General features: G+C 42.2%; 1 protein-coding gene across 3 annotated transcripts in view; it reads left to right on the forward strand.

Moving 5' to 3' along the window:
• The window catches only part of ift46 (intraflagellar transport 46 homolog (Chlamydomonas)), a 40308-nt gene that overhangs the window by 10765 nt on the left and 13441 nt on the right, over positions 1-16102 (forward strand). The window lies entirely within an intron of this gene.

Raw genomic sequence — 16102 nt, forward strand, 5'->3', positions numbered from 1 at the left:
TGATAAGATATTTTATTACACCCTCTCAGAAATCCCATTATAATAGTGACTCCCCTGTTTGCTGGAGAAATTGTGGAAATCAAAATGCAAACCATTATCATATTTTCTGGGAATGCCCCGTTATCAAAGACTATTGGAGTGGGATACATAATGCCCTACAAGACATATTTAAATGTGAAATACCCTTAGAGAGTAAGACCATATATTTTGGGTATGTACCTCAAGAATGGTTGAAAAGAGATAAATATTTAATTAATGTACTGCTGGTGGCTGGTAAAAAGACAGCTTACCAGGAGATGGTTATCTCAGGAGAGCCCAACTTTAAATGTATGGATGGAAATTACAATGGACATTTACAAAATGGAGAAGATAACAGCATCTGTTAATCATAAGTAGGAACAATTTTATTCATACTGGAAAAAATGGTTTAACTACATAACACCTCATAGGCCTGATTTTATTCTCACAAGTCAATGAATATGTTGTCTAAAAAAAATCACTCCCTACTCTGTACGTAGTTTTATTCTTTCTTTCCTCTCCTTTCTATAAGTGTATACCTCAGATAAATATTATGTGGAGATTTGTGACAAATATGTTTATATGATATATACAGGTGTCCCCCGCTTTTTGAACGTTCGCTTTATGACCTCGCTGTTACAAAAGACCTACATTAGTTACCTGTTTTTGCTAACAGAAGGTGTTTTCACTGTTACAAAAAAAGGCAGTGCGCGATAAAAGGCAACGTGCGCCCCGAGCAGCCAAGCTCCTCCCCCAGAACTGCATTCTAGCCGGCATTGCTTAAACACGTGCCTGTGAGCATCTGTGTTTTATGCCGAAGGTGAGTTCGAAGGTATCAGAAAAGCCTAAAAGAGCTCGTAAGAGTGTTACACAGCGTAAAACTAGACATAATTAAGCGTTTTGATCGTGGTGAATGAAGTAAGGACAAGCAACACACGTGTGTTGCTTGAATTTCCAGCATCTGCAGAATTCCTCTTGTTTGAAGTAAGGACAAAGTGAGTTTGGCTTGTGGAAGTTGACGAAAATGATGTTGAAGAAGTTTTGGCATCCCATGACCTAGATGAAGAGCTGATGCAATTGGAAGAGGAAAGTATAACAATCAAAACCGAATGCAGTAGCGAATGGACCGAAAGTGAAGTGCTCCAGGAACTGAACGTGAAGCAACTGCGTGAGATTTTCGCTGCAATGATTGCAGAAAAGTACCACTTTAATTTTGAAAGGGTACGTAGGTTTAGGGTATATTTGCAGGATGGTTTGAGTGCTTACAAAGAACTGGATGATAGAAAAATGCGTGAGGCTAAGCAGTCAAGCATACTGTCGTTTTTCAAGCCTTCCACATCAGCCGCAGCAGACGACGAGCCTCGACCTTCGACATCGAGGCAGGCAGACATAGAAGAAGATGCCCTGCCTGCCCTGATGGAAACACATGACGATGAGATGATACCTCAGTGTCCCACCACCCCAGTGGTCCCAACCTTCGGGCTGCGGACCGAAACATTGCTGCGAAGCATAGAGTGGTGTAGCGGTAGCCAGGATGCACCCAGCACATCTTTAAGAAAAAAAGTCCAAAATAAACAAGCTAATTAATTAGGTGCTGCCCGGCACGTAAATGTCGGCCCAGATCAGAGACGATTGCCGATCTTAAAGATGTGCTGGGTGCGTCCCGGCTACCGCTGCACCACTGCATGCTTCGTGGACCGGTATCGGTCCGCGGCCTGGAGGTTGGGGTCCGCTGCACCACCCCAACCTCCGACAACTCAGCCTAACACACCATCATCAGCGTGCTCGGTGCTGTCTTCCCGATTCTGGTAAGTGATACTACACTGTACATACATTATTTCTACTTTATATAGGCTGTGTATTTTTATGTGTTATTTGGTATGATTTGGCTGCTTCATAGCTTAAAGGTTACTGGAGAGAGTGTTTCTGCTGAGAGCGCTTGCGTGAGATTTCATAGGAATGCCCTACCTTCGGATGGCGGGGGAAACCTGTATGTACAGTATCTGAAATACATCTTATAGAAATGTTTGATGATGAAATACAATAAAAAAATAAATTACAAAAAAAAGACTGTAATAGCTGCTAGACGTGGTTCAACTAAGTACTGAGCAAAGGGGGATGAATACTTTGGAACTGTTGACATTTTCAGTTTGAGAATTTTTTGTTTTTCTTTTTTTTCCTCTCAGTGCCTTTATTCAATTTCTTTTTTTTTAATTTTATTTTTATTTGGATAAGGAATTCACAAATATCATGTACTTTTTTCACACATATAACCTCTTCCATTTTTTTATATGTATTAAAGTACAATTATTTATACATTCTTAAGTACACATTGAGATGATATAAAAGAAAATTAGACACTTAAATAGATAATTATTTACTGTGGTAATTCTAATCTATTAGGCTAAGTAATGGAATTAGTTGTTAAGCAAAATGGTAATAATAGTTTCCATATAACCCTTCTGGACCATTTCCACTGGTCCAAAATGTTGTATACAAGCCTATATACCAACCATTGTAGGTGTTTATATCCTAATTTGTTCATGCTTGCTCCTGCCCACAGACATAATTATCCAATCCCTATGTACTTATTTACTTAATTTTTTCATTTTTTATCCCTTTCCCAAATCTTTCCCTTTACTTGTGTTAATTCTCTATTTTCCAAAAGAAAACAAAAAAAAAAGACATTTAGACTAGGGGTGCTTACGTTAGCAATATTACTGTGTTGATGAGAAGAGCAGTATAAATCATTAGAGTCATCTAAGGTCTGCTCGCATTGGGGTTTATATTCAATCCATTTATTCCAGATTTGATAAAATTTTTCTTTTTGAATTCTCAGGGAGTAAGTCAACTTTTCCATTTTAAATATTTCCAAGATAATTTCATACCAATCTTCTAATGTAGGTGGTATTGGATTTAGCCATTTTCTAGTGATTGATTTCTTACTTGCCGCTAAGAGGGCCTGCAGCAACTTTATATTTTCCTTCTGTTCAAGGAACAATACATGCCCCAAATAGAGCGTCTCAAAGTTCAGAGGTATCTGGGACCTAAAGTACCTTAACTAATGTTCTATGAATACCTTCCCAAAATAGACTTAATTTAGGGCAATCCCAAAAAATATGAAAATGATTTGCCTCCTTGAAGCCGCACCTTCTCCAACACATCACATTTGTATCTTTATATTTTTCCTGAAATGGGGTCTTGAAGTACCTTATAATGTTTTTCCAACAATGTTCTCTCCAAGTCAAAGAATTAGTCGAGGACCATTGAAAGCTGCAGATTTTCCCCCAAGCCTCCTCTGAAAGTACCAACCCCGCTTCTTTCTTCCACTTCTCTTTAATATACAGTGTATTTACATTTTTAGCATGGGAGAGTGCATTATATAGGCGAGAAACTGATTTACTAGGTATTGAACTGCAAGCCGAATTCAGAATCTTGAAAAATTCTAATTCTACTGTTGATAGGTCTGTATATCTACAGCTCTGGTTAACATAGTTTCATATTTGAAGGTACCTAAAAAAGTCATTATGTTCTAGGCCATGTTTGTCCTGCAGGATTTGGAAACTTTGTAATACTCTTTTATCTATAAATGAGAGGTAGGTTGTAAGACCTTTCTTTATCCATAGCTCAAATCTTTTATCTCCTCTGTTGGGAAGGAATTCGGTATCATATGCACACCATCTAAAGAGTTTTAACGTGTTGTTAATTCCACATGAATTAACCACCTTCTGCCGTACTTTTAATGTAAGATTTATCCAAGCGTTATTAAATTTTTCCAACTGGGCCATCAATCCTTTGTCAGCTATTGAGGCCTGAAGAGGAAAACTGTCAACTAATCCAAATTCTATTTCCTTCCATCTAGCCTTATATTCTCTATTACACCAATATAACAGAGGGGTTATCTGTGAGGCATAAAAATAATTTCTCAGGCAAGGAAGAACCATACCTCCTCCTTCCTTCCCTAACTGTAAGGTGTTATATCGAATTCTAGGTTTCCTTCCTTGCCAAATGAAGCGGGAAATCCATTTGTCCCATTCCCTGAATTGATTATCATCCACCTCCACCGGTAAAGTACGGAAAAGATACAATAACCGAGGAAGAATATTCATTTTTATAGTATTTATCCTTGAATTTAAACTTAAAAAGGGGATAAGATTCCATCTATGCATATCTGCTTTTATCTCTGAGATTAATGGCCCATAATTTACCTGTGACAGTGTTGAAAGATCCTTCGGCAGGGTTATTCCTAAATATTTTAATGATTTAGCTTCCCACTTAAGATCGTATGTATCCTGCAATTTTTTGGATGGTGTATAATTTAGGGACATAACCTGCGTTTTCTTTACATTTATTTTATAACCTGATATTTTCCCAAAGTCATCCAACAGTGTAAACAATCCTATAAATGATTTTTCTGGTTCACTCAGATAGACCAAAACATCATCTGCGAATAATTGAACTTTCTGTTCAATCCCTGCCACCTTGATACCTTTTACAATTTCGCTGTCTTATTAGTTGGGCCAGTGGTTCAATATATAGCGCAAAAAGGAGAGGAGAAATTGGGCATCCCTGTCTAGTGCCTCTCTCTAAGATGAAGGAGTCAGAGAGGTCCCCATTTACCTTAATTTGGGCTGTAGGGCTGTCATATAGAGTCTGAGTTACTTTAATAAACCTTTCTTGAAAGCCGAATCTTCCTAACACTCTGTATAGGAATGCACAACTAACCGAATCAAAAGCTTTCTCAGCGTCCAATCCTACTATCATTGTCTCTGTCTTGTTCTTATTAACCTGTTCTAATATGTGCAGAGTTCTCCTTATGTTGTCCTGTGTTTGTCTTTGTTGAATAAATCCAGTCTGGTCTAAGTGGATTAGGCCAGGTAAAAGCTTTTCCAATCTGCGCGCTAATATAGATGTAAATAGTTTGTAATCTAAATTAAGAACACTAATTGGCCGATAATTGCCACATTCTAGTTTATCTTTACCCTCTTTAGGAATAACTGAAATAATCGCTTCTCTCCAGGAAGGTGGAGTTTCTCCTCTCTGCAAGATCCAATTAAAGGTGTTAAGTAGTAATGGGGCTAACTGTGTCTTCAGGGACTTGTACCACTCTGAGGTAAACCCATCAGAACCCGGGGACTTTCCAGCCTTTAACCTAGAGATGGCCACGTTCAGTTCTTTGACAGTTACTGGTTCTAATAAACTTTCATTTTGTAAATCTGTAAGTTTAGGTAGATCTAAAAAATTCAATACACTGTCTGTATAGGGCTCATTGGGAGCCCGGGGTTGGGAGTACAGCTCTCGATAATATGTTTCAAAACTCTCTTGAATTTTCCCTATTGTACTCTCCACAAGCTTTGTCTTTGGATTCTTTATTTTATGAATTGTATTGTCTGCTTGTTGTTTTTGAAATTTATATGCTAATAATCTAGCTGATTTACCTCCTACTTCATAATTCTTTTGTCTCAGGTAAAGAAAATTTCTTTGAGTTTCCAACGTATAAATATCGTCAATTTCACTTTGCAATTTCCTAATTTCCTGTTTTCGATTTGAATTACTTTTGTTGCTATCTACAACTTGAAGTTGTTTTAATTTTCCTTGAAGGTCTGCTAATTTTTGTGCATTGATTTTTTTCATGTGAGTAGTAATGGAAATAATTTTCCCTCTCAGTACAGCTTTCAATGTATCCCATAAAATCACTGGTGATGTTTCTCCCGTGTCATTAAGGTCTAGATATTCTTTGATTTCTCCCCTTAATCTCTCCATTACTTTCGGGTTATTGAGTGTATGTGAGCTTAGCCTCCATAGTGTTTTCCTCATTTTCCTTTCCAGGATTAGAGACATAGAGACTGGGCTATGATCCGACAGATCAATTGTTGCAATATTACAGTTTTTTATCCTGAGTCTATCTGTATTAAAGATAAAGAAATAGTCTATCCTTGAATAGGCTGAATGAGGGAAAGAGTAATATGTATAATCTTTACTAGTAGAGTGTAATTCCCTCCAGACTATAATTCCCAACTCCTCCATCAATGAATTCACTTTCCGAGTCAGAGGTTTATTCTGAGTAACTATTCTTGAAGAATCTAATATAGGATTTAATCTAATATTAAAATCCCCTCCACAAATTACTACCCCTTGAGAACTGACCATTAGGTCAAAAATGTGTCTATAAAATGACCATTCACAACCTGGAGGAGCATAAGCATTCAGCAATGTTATTTCTGTACCTTCTATTCTTCCTGTGATTTTTACAAACCGTCCTTCTTTGTCTCTAGTCTCTGAAATATGTTCATAATTTAGAGTACTTGATATTAAAGTAGCTACCCCTCTTTTGTGACTCAATTTATATGATGAATAAAATACATGCTTAAAGCCCATTCTTTTTAATTTTCCATGTTCAGATTGGCTCATATGTGTTTCCTGGAGGAAAGCTATTTGTGCCCTCTCTTTTTTCAATTTAGACATAATCTTATTTCTTTTAATTGGATTCAAAACCCCATTAACATTATAGGAAATTATTTTTACCAATTCAGTTTGCATTTTTCTCTAGTAGAAAAAAAAACACTCTCCTTTTCTAACCAAACAGTAAGCAATCCCTTCTCAACAGTAAACCAAGACATATAACCACACCCTAGACATTTTTGAACGTGTAACATTTGAAAATTTTTCCCGACTTCCCACAGTGAGGCCTGAGCACCGACCCGCCTCAGTTCAGAGGGATAACCTCTATCTTCACCGTGTTAGAGGGCCCTCAGCAGTTTGAATAATCATAGAGAATTTTCTCCTATTTATGTCTCGACCAAATTGCTATCATTCAAGTTATTCCGCCTAGTTTATTTTCAGTTACCAGTTTTCATTTTACTTTTAAGTCTGATTTACTCTTTTCAGTCGTTTCTCTTAATTAATCTGTATTCTCTGTGCATTCGCGTCTGAATATTTGCAGCTTTTCCTTGTAGTTTGACACTCTGGTTCGAGTGGAGCGTCCTCCCCCCACTAACTGCCACGACTTCTGCCGAATCCTCTCCAGTAGCGACTCCGGTTGGGTGATAACTTTAATAGGTAGTCCCCGGTCCGCCAGGTCCAACGTTGCCTCCTCCACCGTAGCGTAAGTTTTTGTCCCTTCGTCATAAAAGACTCTCAGCCGAGCTGGATACAGGGTCTGGAATCTGATGTTGTTTTCCTTCAGGACTCTCCGTGTTTCCGTATATTCCTTCCATCTGGCAAGAATCCCCAGTGCGTAGTCATGGTCTAAACTGATTTTACAGTTGTTCCACATGAAACCTTTATTTTGCCATGCCCTTTTAAGCACCTCTTCCTTCGTTCTGTAGCTGAGAAATCTGACCAGAATCGATCTGGGCTGGGCGCCTGCCGGGGGCTGTGGTGCCAACGCGCGGTGAGCCCTTTCTATCTGTAGGTCTTTTGCGGCCAGTATATCAAGGTTCTCTCTAAGCAGCTTCTCCACGAAGTGAATCATCAGTCCGGGTTTACCTTCGGTTCCTTCGGGAACTCCGTAAATCCTCACATTTTCCCTTCTCGAGCGGCCTTCTTGATCTATTAATTTCCACTGGAGCTGGTCTTGTAGCTTCAGCATTTCTGCTATCACCTCCTCTGCGTTTTGTAGCTTCTCTTCAATTCCAACAATCCTCGCTTCGGCTTCATCTATCCGCGAGTTAGTTTTTACTATTTCTCCTTTAATATCTTCCAGCTGTTTGCTGTTATCTTGTCGGAACTCGCGAACCTCTCCGAGAATCAAAGACAGAGTCACCGATTCCCCCTCATTATCTCCGTCCTGGCTTGCCGTGGGGGAGCTAGGCCCGTCGCCTTGCTGCGTCTCTTTATGTTTATCAGCCTTCGGAGCGGACTTTTTAATCTTGTTCTTAGACATCATCCTTGCCCCTTTTATTAATATAGTTATGCAATATTAAGTATTTGTCTAAATTCGATTTTGGGGCAGTTTACCTTCTTTTTTGTCGAGAGACCTTTTCCTTACGCCGCCATTCCCTTGATGACCCGGAAGTCTCCTTTATCAATTTTTTGTTTTTCATGTTTTATAATTACCCTGAAATTTGGGAAGGAGGATCTAAAGTCAGTTGTATCAGTATTACAGAGACATGAGAGAGGAATTGGCCAGAATTGGTTGGAAAAGAACATGGGCAGGGATGATGGCAGAGCAGCAATGGCTGGAATTTCTGGAAGCAATTCGGAAGGCACAGGATATACAGTGGCATGCAAAAGTTTGGGCACCCCTGGTCAAAATTTCTGTTACTGTGAATAGTTAAGTGAGTAGAAGATGAACTGATCTCCAAAAGTCATAAAGTTAAAGATGAAACATTCTTTTCAATATTTTAAGCAAGATTAGTGTATTATTTTTGTTTCGTACAGTTTTAGAGTGGGGAAAAAAGGAAAGGAGCACCATGCAAAAGTTTGGGCACCCCAAGAGATTTGAGCTCTCAGATAACTTTTACCAAGGTCTCAGACCTTAATTAGCTTGTTAGGGTTATGGCTTGTTCACAGTCATCGTTAGGAAAGGCCAGGTGATGCAAATTTCTAAGCTTTGTAAATACCCTGACTCCTCAAACCTCGTCCCAACAATCATCAGCCATGGGCTCCTCTAAGCAGCTGCCTAGCACTCTGAAAATTAAAATAAATGATGCCCACAAAGCAGGAGAAGGCTATAAGAAGATAGCAAAGTGTTTTCAAGTAGCCGTTTCCTCAGTTCGTAATGTAATTAAGGAATGGCAGTTAACAGGAACAGTGGAGGTCAAGTTGAGGTCTGGAAGACCAAGGAAACTTTCCAAGAGAACTGCTCATAGGATTGCTAGAAAGGCAAATCAAAACCCCCGTTTGACTGCAAAAGACCTTCAGGAAGATTTAGCAGACTCTGGAGTGGTGGTGCACTGTTCTACTGTGCAACGACACCTGCACAAATATGACCTTCATGGAAGAGTCATCAGAAGAAAACCCTTCCTGTGTCCTCACCACATAATTCAGCATCAGAAGTTTGCAAAGGGACACCTAAACAAGCCTGATGCATTTTGGAAACAAGTCCTGTGGACTGATGAAGTTAAAATAGAACATTTTGGCCGCAATGAGCAAAGGTATATTTGGAGAAAAAAGGGTGCAGAATTTCATGAAAAGAACACCTATCCAACTGTTAAGCACAGGGGTGGATCGATCATGCTTTGGGCTTGTGTTGCAGCCAGTGGCACGGGGAACATTTCACTGGTAGAGGGAAGAATACATCCTAAAGAGGAAGCAGTATTCTAAATGAAAGATGACACAACCGTGGCTAACAAGAAAAGAGCAAAAATTTGTGGGAAGTGAGGGGATTAGGAAGCTTTTAAGAACCAACAGAAGGCAACTAAGAAAGTCATTAAGAAGGCAAGGATGGAATACGAAAGTAGGCTAGCCAATAATATAAAAGAGCATACCAAAAGTTTCTTCAGATACATAAAGTGTATGTGTAACGCTCAGCTATATCGGCTCGTGTTTATCTAGGGGAAACCCCGTCCGCCGCCCAACCGTGTCTCCCGGTTGCGTCGGTTGCTGTGCAATGCCACCTGGTACGACCTCAAACATCAAATATCAGACAGCACACAATGTACACTTCACAGATTACACTTTATAAGTCTTACTGGGACTATGAGATTAATAGAGATACAATATAAAAGAAAAAGGCGCCAGACTTATCAAAGTTCAATTTCTTGGTGCACACAGTTGGAGCTCAAATACCCGGGGTCTTCTCTCTTCACCCTGCGATCCACTCCGACCCCCTTGACTCGCCGCTCGGGACCACCCAAGGTGATGGACCAGAGCGCTTCCAGCACATCCGTCTTTTCCCGGTCTCTCCTGAAAAGCCCACCAAACACACCGGTTCCCAGCCATATGAGACAATATCACCCCAAAAAAAAGAATAACATGGACACCCATTGGTTCATTCCCTCCTTATCATTATTGATAACCCAAACAAGCTGCTAGCTGCTAGAAAAAGAATCACTGTCTCAGCAGTTAACATCACAGAGAAACCATTTTAATTATAACATAACAAAGAAGCCATTTTGATTAGCATATGCAGTAACATAAAAGAAGAAACCCCTTGCATATGTGACCCTCAGGTTCGGCTAATGGCTTAACCTAGGGGAAGACAGCCTCCGGACCTGCCAGACTTGAGAAATCTTGTTTGGGTGGATGCTGCATGATGTGTTCCCTGTTACAAATAAGTACCACGAAATAACAAACAGTTGCCTGGTCATTCTCCATCAATTCCGCCCCCCCCCCCCAACACAGGAATCAACTCCCGACCCCATTCCAAGTCCACCCCTTCCTGCAGACTATGACTTCCCCGTTCTGGCATCCTCTCTCTCCATCTTCTGCCGAACAAAAAACTGCAAATACTTTCTCTCAGACAGACAAGAAGAAACAGCACGCCTCTCATTGGATGGCACACATTCCAAAGCCCTGTTATCTCTAGTCATAACCCAAACACTGCTGCTACAGAGAAACCATTACATTAGCATGAAACATTACAGAAAGGTCATTACATTAGCAGTGAAACCTTACAGCGCGTTGACGTTGAGTTAATTTGCCAACCCTTCCTGCAAAGCACAAAGTCCAACTCAGGTGTAAAAGGCAGTGACATAGCTCCCCAAAACGGTAGGGATCACACTCTATTCCTCCAGTGCTACATAGGCCAGCCTATCTGGTGGTCTCCTAATTCTCTTGAGACCTTCGTTCCCCCTCATCTAACTCTTCAGGTTCAGACACTACTGGGGATACTTCTGGTCTACCTGGTGAGGCCTCACCTGGCTCATCATTCGTGCCCACCTGCAACTCTGACCCCTCTGTCCCGTGGCCATGCCCTGCTTCAACCCTTGCAGGATCCCGTTACAACCCAGGCTGTCCACAGATAGCACCCCCCCCCAACCTCATCTGAATCAGCGGGAGAAGCGCTGGAAGTCTCTTCCTCAGTCATTGGGGAGTTAGCAAAAGGCAGCATATACCACACATCCAGGTCCTCATCCTCCGAATCAGTATTCATCTTGGAGGTGAGAGTTGGCTTAACCACTCCTGCTGTTGGCCCTGCAGTCAGTTTCTGCAGAGTCCTCTTACTAGGTGTAGGCGCCAGGTTGAGCTCTGGGTCTACCTGCACCTCTTGTCCCAGGGGCAGCAAGTGGTTCCGATGGAGAATTTTGACAGGCCCATTCCCATCGTCTGGTTTCACCCAGAAAACTGGTAGGTGTTACATCTGACTCTCCACCACAAAGGGCATAGCCACCCGGAGGTCAGCCAATTTGTGTTTCTCAGGTAGCCCCAAATTCCTTATGAGGACTCGATCTCCCGGCAGGAGTAGGGAGAACCTCACCTTTTGATCATACCTCCTCCTATTTCTTTGATTCTGCCTGGCAGCTGCAACCTCAGCTAATTCATAAGCCTTTTTCAGCTCTCTTCTCATATCAGACACATACTTCAGATAAGTCTTCAGTGGTAAGTCCCCCTCGTCAATCCCAAAACAAAGGTCAATGGCCAACCTTGCCTCGCGCCCAAACATCAGATAGTATGGCGAGTACCCAGTAGCTCCATTTCGGGTACAGTTGTAACTGTGGACCAGATGTCCAATATGTTGACTCCACCTCCTCTTCTTGCTGATCTCCAAGGTCCCGAGCATGTCTAGCAATATCTGATTAAACCTCTTGGTCTGGGGATCACCCTGTGGATGATAGGGCGTGGTTCTCGACTTCTTGACTCCAAGCATGCCCAGTAATTCATGGATGAGTCTGCTCTCGAAATCCCTTCCCCAATCCATTTGGGGAGGCTGTAATAAAAGAAATGCTTCTCCCATAACACTTTGGCCACTGTGGATGCCCTCTGGTCCTTGGTAGGAAAAGCCTGTGTGTATCTAGTGTAGTGGTCTGTGATGACTAAGACATTCGCCGTGTTGCTGGCATCGGGTTCTATTGACAGGAAATCCATGCACACCAGGTCCAGGGGCCCTGCACTCTGTAAGTGGGACAAGGGAGCTGCCTGCGTAAGCAGCGTCTTCTGCCGTATGCATCGAATGCATAACTTGTCGTATTCTTTGAACTCTTGACTTCATTCAGGGCCAGTAAAACTGGTCTCTGAACAATCCATAGGTCTTTTCAATCCCCAAATGTCCAGAATCATCATGAAGTGACTTCAACACAATCCTCTGATACTTCTCCAGCAGAACCAGATGGCAACGCCGAGGTCGGTCCGGGAGTGATGTGACCCGGTATAAGATCTGATTCCGCAACTCCAACCGAGGCCAATCTCTCAGTAATGGAGGCACTGCCGCGTGTTTCGTCTTCCCTGCCTGAGCCATGTCTCCCTTTTTGACCGCTGACCAAATGATACCGATGCCCAGGTCATCTCGCTGAGCCACTGCTGCTTCCTTAGAACTCAATTCCAGCAGCTGATTTGTCTTCAGAGCAGTCAGGTTACAGTAAATTTGGGGAATAGCGTAATCAGAAGCCCCCAATTGATCCACTGCTTGATCCTGCCCCTCCTTTCCCTCTGCCTTCCAGGTGATGGCAAACTGACACATGGCCTTCACCCCTGGCGCAGGAATGCTCTCCCATTCCTTGTCCCTGTCCAGTCCCTCATGCGGCCATCAAGACAAAGCATCAGTATCAATGTTCCTGTTTCTCGGCCGGTACTTCAGGCTGAAAGCATAAGCACTTAACGCCGCCAACCACCGATGGCCCGTGGCATCCAGTTTCGCTGAGGTCAGGACATAAGTTAGAGGATTGTTGTCCATCTTCACCTCAAATTGGCCCCATAGAGGTAGTCACTCAGCTTATCCACCACCGCCCATTTCAATGCCAGAAATTCCAACTTGTGCGTGGGATAGTTTTTCTCAGAGGGCGGCAGACTCCAGCTGACAAACACAACGGGTCTTAACCCGGTGCCATGATCCTGATACAGGATGCCCCCTAAGCCCTCGCGACTGGCATCCATGTGCAGTATGTACGGCAGTTGGGGGTCCACAAAAGCCAGCACAGGTGCCTGGGTCAGCAGCTCCTTCAGTGACTGAAAGGCCTCTTCACATTTAGCATCCCACCTCTGTCCAAAGGGCTCCGACGGGCTAAGATACTCAACACCCTCCTGTCCTTTTCTTCCCCTCTCTTTCTTCCTCAAGGAAGAGTAACCACACAGAAGCTGATTCAACGGGTGACTCACTTTTGCACAGCCCTTCACGAACCTCTGATAGTAGCCACAGAACCTGAGGAATGAGCACAGAGTGCTCACAGTCTGGGGTCTTGACCAAGTGGTCACTGCCTCTATCTTAACCGGATCTGTAGCTACTCCATCTATGGACTTTGTGCCCAACGTAGCTAACATACGTTTTGCAGAACGGCACTTGTCCAGAGAAAGTTTTAACCCTTCAGCTTTCAGGCGGCCCAGCACCTTCAATAGCCTCACTTCATTTTCTTCCAAGATGGATCCAAACACTATGAGCTCATCCAGATACACCAATACCTCAAGCAAGTTCATATCCCTCACCGTCTTCTCCATGACCCGCTGGAAGGTTGCAGGGGCTCCCGAGCGTTACATGTAAAAGAGAGGTGAGAATTAATATGGACCGCTGGAAAATAATGCTGCAGAGGTAGTAATGGGGGATAATGAAATAGCAGACAAAAATGAATAAGTATTTTGCATCAGTCTTCACTGTGGAAGACACTAGCAGTATGGTGGGAGTGCCACGTGTCAGGGGTCATGAAGTTTCTGAAGTTATCATAACTAGAGAGGAGGTTCTTGGGGAAACTGGAAGGTCTGAAGGTAGATAAGTCACCTGGACCAGATGGTGTACACACGAGAGTTCTGAAAGAGGTGGCTGAATAGATCATTGAAGCATTAGTAATGATCTTTCAAGAATCACCAGATTCTGGAATAGTTTGGGAAGATTGGAAAATTGCAAATGTCACTCCACTCTTTGAGAAGGGAAAGAGGCAGAAGAAATGAACTGTAGGCCAGTTCATCTAACCTCAGTGGTTTGGAAGATGTTGGAGTCAACTCTTCAGAATGAGGTCTCAAGGTACTTGGAGGCCTATAATAAAATAGGCCATAGTCAGCATGGTTTCCTCAAGGGAAAATCTTGCCTGACCAATCTGTTGGAATTCTTTGAAGAAATAACAAGCAGGATAGACAAAGGAGAATCAGTTGATGTGTTTGTGCTTGGATTTTCAGAAGGCCTTTGACAAGCTGTTACATATGAAGCTGCTTAACAAGCTACAAGCCCATGATATTACAGGAAAGATTCGAGCATGGATAAGGCAGTGGCTGATTGGCAGGAGGCAAGGAGTGGGAATAAGGGGAGCCTTTTCTGACTGGCTGCCAGTGACTAGTGGTGTTCCACAGGGGTCTGTGTTGGGACCGATTCTTTTTATGTTATATGTCGATGATTTGGATGATGAAATTGATGGCTTTGTTGCAAAGTTTGCAGACAATATGAAGATAGGTGGAGGGGCAGGTAGTTTTGAGGATATAGAAGTGCTGCAGAAGGACTTAGTTTAGGAGAATGGTAAATAAATGGCAGATGGAATACAGTGTCAGGAAGTGTACGGTCATGCACTTTGGTAGAAGAAATGAAAGGGTTGACTATTTTCTAAATGGAGAGAAAGTACAAAGGAACATGGGAGTCCTTGTGCAGGATTCCCTGATGATTAATTTGTAGGTTGAGTCTGTGGTGAGGAAGGCAAATGCAATGTTAGCATTCATTTCAAGAAGAATAGAATATAAAAGCAAGGATGTAATGTTGAAACTTTATAAAACACTGTTGAGGCCTCACTTGGAGTACTATGAGTGGGTTTGGACCCCTTATCATAGAAACGATGTGCTGAAACTAGAGAGGGTTCAAAGGAGGTTCACGAAAATTATTCCAGGATTGAATGGCTTGGCGTATGAAGAGTATTTGGCTCTGGGCCTATATTCACTATAAATCAGAAGAATGAGGGGTGACCTATTTGAAACCTATCAAATGGTGAAAGGCCTTGACAGAGTGGATGTGGAGAAGATGTTTCCTGTGGTGGGAGAGGACCAGAGGACGCAGCCTAGAATAGAGGGATGTCCTTTTAAAACGGAGATATGGACGTATTTCTTTAACCAGAGAGTGTTGAATCTGTGGAATTCTTTGCCACAGGCAGCTGTGGAGGCCAAGTCTTTATGTATATTTAAGGTAGAGGTTGATAGATTCTTGATTGGTCTGGGTATGAAGTGATACGGGGAGATGGCAGGAGATTGAGGCTGACAGGATGAAATGGCAGAGCAGACTCAGAAGGGCCAAATGGCCTAATTCTGCTCCTATATCATGGTCTTATGGTCAATTTTGAAATTCTCCAGTGCAAGAAAACCACATGCAGGAGGTGGAAACAACATTTTTCTTGTAGCAACCTTTGTCCTTCCCAGGACTTCACAAAGAACTTTATAGTCAATGAAGTAGACTTCCTGTCATTGTTGATTGGAGCACTTTCTTCTGTCATCATCATTATGGACTTCACCAAAGAATTTGACTTATTAAAAGTTTGAGGAGCTGGGCCATCTAGGCCATTAATATTCTAAACTCCATTCTTGTACTGTGCTAACTGGACTAAACTGGGATTGTGTTAGGGCTACCTTTGATTAGCACCTTGTAAATTAGAGAAAAGGAGAAGTCTAACAGGATTCCAACCCTTAAACTCGGTTTGGCCATATTTTGTTGCAAATGTTGCTTACATGTAAGGACATTAAGATTGGGGATCACTGATACTTGGCTCTTATTTCTTCTGCAATCAAGCTGCCTTCTGATATGCTGCTGTCACAATTTGAAAATCATCAATTGAGTGCAGTGTCAAAGAATATCACCTTCAAAACAACCCCATGGAAAGATTTTTTTTTGTCTTCCCCTGCTCGATAGAAGAGAGAAACTGCCAAATGGCACAAAATCCCTCAAAAAAATACTGTAACATGCCACTAAGAATGAAGGTGCATAGACTTGGCATCAAGAAGTCCTGTACCATCTCCCATGCCTTCATACCCTCCTCCCCACCCCCCCCCAAACAAAAGGACCTTAGCAAAATTTAGCTTTGAT

The sequence above is a fragment of the Mobula birostris genome, chromosome 20 (assembly GCF_030028105.1).
Source record: "Mobula birostris isolate sMobBir1 chromosome 20, sMobBir1.hap1, whole genome shotgun sequence".
Lineage (NCBI taxonomy): Eukaryota > Metazoa > Chordata > Chondrichthyes > Myliobatiformes > Myliobatidae > Mobula > Mobula birostris.